The 5,667-nt window shown below is 38.4% G+C and overlaps 1 long non-coding RNA gene across 1 annotated transcript; it reads right to left on the bottom strand.

Annotated features, from left to right (window-relative positions):
• Positions 1 to 239: 239 nt before the first annotated feature.
• Positions 240 to 2,054, bottom strand: LOC309714995. Its single transcript, XR_014279119.1, has 3 exons — positions 1,802 to 2,054; positions 1,516 to 1,603; positions 240 to 817 (listed from the first exon to the last, which is right to left on the bottom strand). It is a non-coding gene; the product is annotated as an uncharacterized lncRNA (long non-coding RNA).
• Between the last annotated feature and the right edge of the window lie 3,613 nt (positions 2,055 to 5,667).

Genomic DNA, 5,667 nt, shown 5'->3' with positions numbered 1-5,667 from the left:
AAATGAAAAAATGATGAAAATTGAACTTTTTTCAATTTATTAAAATATCTAACAGTTTATAGGACTAGCTGAAATTGCTGATGTGAATCATGTGAAATTAAAGATTTCCTTTTCATGATAAATGTCATCTGGTTAAATGGAATTAGTATGGAAAACAGAGGCGGAGCCAGACATTTGAAACACCCGGGGCTTAGCCCAAAGAGTAGTATGCATGTGGGATTTTTTTTTTTTTTTTTGGGGGGGGGGTGTAGAAATGACTGAAAGATTAATAGGCTCTGTTCAAAAAAGAATGACTTCATATAGGGAAAAATATATATCACATGTGCAGGACACCTTAAACTAGTTTTTTAATTAAGCAGCAAGTCAGAACAAAGTCGGGGCTGTATCAAGACACGAGGACTAAACCCCAATTCAACCAGACCCAGAACTGATCCAGAATTAAAACAGGACTACAACAGTTCAAAATCAGGACTACTGAGGACTTAACCAAGACAGAACCAGAATCAGAACTAGATGATAGCACTAAAAATCATCATAGACCTGCACTACACTTATTTTTTAATTCTACCAAAGTCCACTATTTAGATTGAGAAAAGTTTATATAATTATTTAGCCTTGTTGTGCAAACAAGCCTGCAGAACTTAATAAATACAGAATTTGAAAAATAACAAACCTAAAAAGAAACACTAGGTACGAGATACATGAGGACCTATGATACGGTGATACTTTTGGCAAACGACCATGTGACTAACATGTGTGTCTCACCTGCTCTTGTTCATCTGTTCTGTCCTCGTTCTCCTCTCTCTCCCTCTTTGTGCTGACAATCATCAAATATACAGTTGAAACCAGATATTTACTCTTCAGATAAAAACACTTTTTTAATTGTAACATCAAATCAGACTAAATGTTTATTTTTTTAGATTGATAAATATAAAAACATATTTGTTAATTTTAAGAGTAAAGAGAGAAACTATCTGTATTTCTTAATTGCAAATGGCACCAAATTGTATTCAAACTTGAGCCACACTTATGGAGCTCCACAGTTCTTTTCCTGGTGTTTTGGTTGACATCTCTTGATTTTCCCATGTCAAAGAAACAGGCTCTGTGTTTTGCCTTATATGCATCCACAGCTGTGCCACCAGTTTACTCACATGGACTCTACTAACCTATCAGAAGCTTCTTCAGCTCAGAATGGAATCGTCTGGAGTTTTCTTATTAATTAACAATAAATTTAGTGTACATGTACTCCTACATTTGATGAAAGTGATAAAAATAGCTCTGTCTCTCTTTATTCTGAAATTTAACTAATTCAAAATATATTTCAATATTTATCTAAAACAAAAATTTACTCTAAATTGATGTTGTACAGTAAAAATGTTTTATGTTTTCTCCCTAAAGTGTATGTAAATATCTGGTTACAAATGTGAATATCCTGCTGAGTACTGAAATCCCTCTTGTTTTGCATAGAAATATACTGAACAACATACAAAGCATAATATATAAAATAACATTTACCTGAGTTTTTTCTTTGAAAGAAGCCTCTCATGTCCATTCTTATGTTTCAGTACATAACTGAAACCGATTTAGTCGGGGAGGGTAAGAACTGAAAATATGAAATAAACACACGTAAGCTAAGACTCTAAAAAAATTGCATTTGTTCGGCTTTTCATTTTGCCATTTGTTGATTCACTTGAAGAGCAAGTAACGTAATATTGGTCAAGTGATCAGTTTCATATCAATCTTTCCTGATGCACCGTCATATTTACATTATTTGTACGGTACGAATGATTTGCTTTGGTACCTGGTCAAACTTAAGCTCTCCTTAGTATAGCTGGCTCCGTCTCTCCAACAGCGCACTCACGGGCAGCAGCTGCCCCGCCCCCTCGCTCAGTCGCTTAGTGCCTGAGCTTGGATCATACCAATATCAGGGGGGGATTCACGCACAGTCGTAAATTCCCACAGTGTGCACTATGTGCTTCGAATATTGTGTGTACTTTTTGTTTTATACAGTTGTCAGCCAGGCATCTAACTATGAAAAAATTACACTCCAAAAGACCCCGAGCTTCTGACAAAACAACCCGGGCTTAAGCCCAGTAAGCCACCCCCACGCTCCGCCCCTGATGGAAAACACAACTTGTGAGCTTCTTGTTACAAACCCTCTGAGCCTCCACCTTTGTTGCTCTGAAGCATCTGTCTCTGGACCATTTGGAATAACTCTGAGCTCAACAGTGACTTTTTCTTTCAAAATCAACAACACATCCAAGGTGGCCCTGCATTATGGCAACAAATTTAAATCGAAAGTGTTCAGAGTAGAAATGAAGAAATTGTGTTCCTGGAGGGCTACAGCACCAACCAACCTCATTCGCTACAAATTACAGCAGATGTTCTGGTTATTTTGTGTCTTTCATTTTGTCCAGTTTTGGAAGTGTCAGAGAGAAGGAAAGCTGAACATATCATTTAAAGTTGGTTTGGAAAACTGTGGACTGCAAGCAAAACTCAGAAGCAGAAACAGGCCAGGCTGCTATGCCATCAACTTGTCACCTTGCATCAAGTCCGATATTTGTCTACCGTTTTACTCCCAGGTTTAAAAAAAAAAGAAAAAAAAAAAAAAGAAAATCTAGTTAGTGCTCAGTTCTCTTTTAAAATATCTTTGTCACTTTATATTTGGAAACTTGAGATACTTGCAGTAAAATGTTACACACAGGAATGTTTTTTTTTTTTGCATGTTTGTTTGTACCACTGTAACACTGACCTGTGAATCATGCAAGCACTAAAAAGGCACCCAAATTTAGGGACAAACAATTGTTATTTATACAAAACACACTACTTACTTACCACGTGTTTCATTATTCACTTTCTTACCAGCAGGCCGTCACAAACCTAATGTATTCCCATCTGATTTCAAAATGCCAGTTTCATTACAGTAAAATCATTTTTTTTTTTTTTTTTTTTTTTTTTGGAATTCCTAAAGAGCGATTAACTGAAATCTGTCATAGCTCAGCATGGTGTTAAGGAATCGAAAGACCTGGACCTAAAATTTGCTTCTGATCATTCAGATGATTTATCTACTGCTCACCAAATCTTCATCAGAAATGGTCTCAGTGAAGTGTGGCTATCAAACTAAGCCAACCAAAAGGCTGATTTATCAACGCCTTTTGGTTGGCTGGGCTAAAAATCAGTGGCACAGGTCCTATGAAGTGATGAATCCAACCTTCATATTTCTGTTTCAAATCATCATGTAAGGAAGAGGTCAGGAGAGAGGCTCTGTCATGGCTTTGGTTTGCTTTTCAGCCCTTGCTAGTGGTCAAAAGTTATGAACTTATGAACAGAGAAAAATACTCTAATATTTTGATCAACCGTGCAATACAACCTGGAAAGTATCTGACTGGCAAGAGCTACATTTGTCAGCATGACAATGATCCCAAATGCTGTAAAAGCATACTTGATTAGGAAAACGCACAATGGAACACCATCTGTCATGGATTGGCTTCAAAGCAATGTGGGATCATCGTGACACAGAATGGAGCAAAAGCCAGACTTCCAAAGAAGAGGTTTGAAAAATGTCTCAAGAAGCCTGGATAACTTCTCCTTAACACTGCTTAAGGACTAGTTCAGCTGCGTTTAAGGAGAGTGGTGGTCATACCAACTATTGACTTTCGTGGTTGTTGGCAAAATATAAAGAAATTGTGTAAAGGTCAAGACTTTTGAACAGGACAACATTAGCTTGAGGAATTTCCTCAGATTCCTTTCATTTGAGAAATTTTATGACCAAGGTCTGAAGAGAAAGAAAGAGCAAAGGTCAAGGCATAATATGAGGCAAAAGGACTCCAAGAAAATCTTTTAGGGTTCATGAAATCTAAAAATAAATCCAACTGCACTCGACTCGGATGTTTAAGAGTAGTGCAGCAGTGCTGCCATCATTTCAGTGCTTCTAATTCATTTTATGTAACCAGCTGTGCACCACATTCTGGAGGCACGACATTGCATGTAAGGAACACAGTCGATGAGGTCAAGACTCTTTTATCCACATTAGGGCATCCAGTATGGAAAATATGCCTCTGGGAATTCCCCACAAAAACAAACCACTAAACTAAAGTGAAGACACATTCAGCATCTGCATTGTTTGTCTCAAAATAAGTAAAATGTGATTTTGGTGGTTCATATGTGTGCTTGTCTCTTGTAATGACCACTAATCTGTGAGCTAATTCTTCTTAATGACTGGCTGACATGTGCTGCTGGCTCTGTCTGTTGGTCTTTGCTGTTTTAGACATCATGCATTATGCTATGTAAGTGTTACATAAACTATTATAGCTGCTCAGCCATGGCCAGTAGTTTAAAGGTGGAATTTGGTGATTGTTTCTAAACAAGAGGCCAGTCCAAGGTGTGGGATTCCAGGGCACGCTCTATAATAGAGCGTGCTTTTGGAATGATGAAGGCGAGATTCCAGGCCCTCTTCCTTTAAGCGCTGGAGGTGCACCACATCTTCGTACCACATGAAAGTAATTAGATCACATTGCAGGGCTGCTGTAAAACAATGACAAACCCAAGTGATAGATGATGTGGTGGACAGTGGAAATGAGCATCTCTAAACAACTTCTGGAGACCACCCTGTATGATGCTCCACTTAGTAGCTGGAAACACAAACCAAAGTCTCACTTGTGGCACCTCCTTCATCTCTTTGGTCTTGGTCCTGATTCAGCAGCACTATCAAAGACTTCCTGCTCCACCAAAGATCAGGCCTGGTTCAAAGTGCTTGTGCATACTGGGCCACTGAGGTTAATCCTGGACTTTAATAATAACTTTTAATAATTAATAATTTTGTTGCATTTTTTTCACTGTTGTGATTTTCTCAGTTTAGACAATTTAATAATTCAGTTACAAATAAATTGTTACGTTGTACATAGTTTGAGAAAATAATTAAAATACAGTTGAAGTATTTACAATGTTGTTTATTTAGAGAACTTTTAACTATGTACAACATAAACAAAATGTATAAATTTTATTTGAATTATTTTTTTTCAAACTATGTACAATTATTTATTTATGTATTTATTTATTTATATTAATAATTATGTATTCATTTTTTCTAGCAAACCAAACAGCCTGTCCATTCTCTCTGCTCTTCTTTCCTCCATTTTTTATTGTAAAGCACTTTGGTGTACCGCTGGTCTTTTAAACGTGCTATACAAATAAAGTTGTATTGTATTGTATTCCCTTTGCATTCTCATGTCCTCTCTTTTTAAATCCAAAAATTCATCCTCCCTGTCTTCCTTTCTTTTTTCCACTCTTGACTCCAGCTGGCCCTCATTTTGCTGCTCTTCCTGATCCTGCACTTGGTTGCCCACTGCAGTGTCCTCCTGGATGGAGGCAATTAGGACTGGAGGCCTTCTACCAGGCCTCTGCCCTGGCTTGCCCTTATGGATGAGGTGTTAGGACAATGTAGCAGCTCCCCCTGGCTTCTGCTCCGCGGCTGCTGAGTGAACCCTCATCTGGGACTCTCCTCAGCTCTTACTGGAACAGTGGCGCGGCTGCCCCTCTGTTGGTCTTCCATGGTCTCTTGTGTTCTGGGGGCCTCTGGATGTCTGGAGTTTTGATCTCCTCCATACCTGCTTCACACCCCGGAGGACGGGGCTGTGGCCCCCCCACACTCCCTAGCAGATCGTTACA

The sequence above is a fragment of the Aulonocara stuartgranti genome (genome assembly GCF_965226115.1).
Source record: "Aulonocara stuartgranti genome assembly, chromosome: 10".
Classification (NCBI taxonomy): Eukaryota; Metazoa; Chordata; class Actinopteri; order Cichliformes; family Cichlidae; genus Aulonocara; species Aulonocara stuartgranti.
This window is presented reverse-complemented; position numbering and strand designations above follow the sequence as displayed.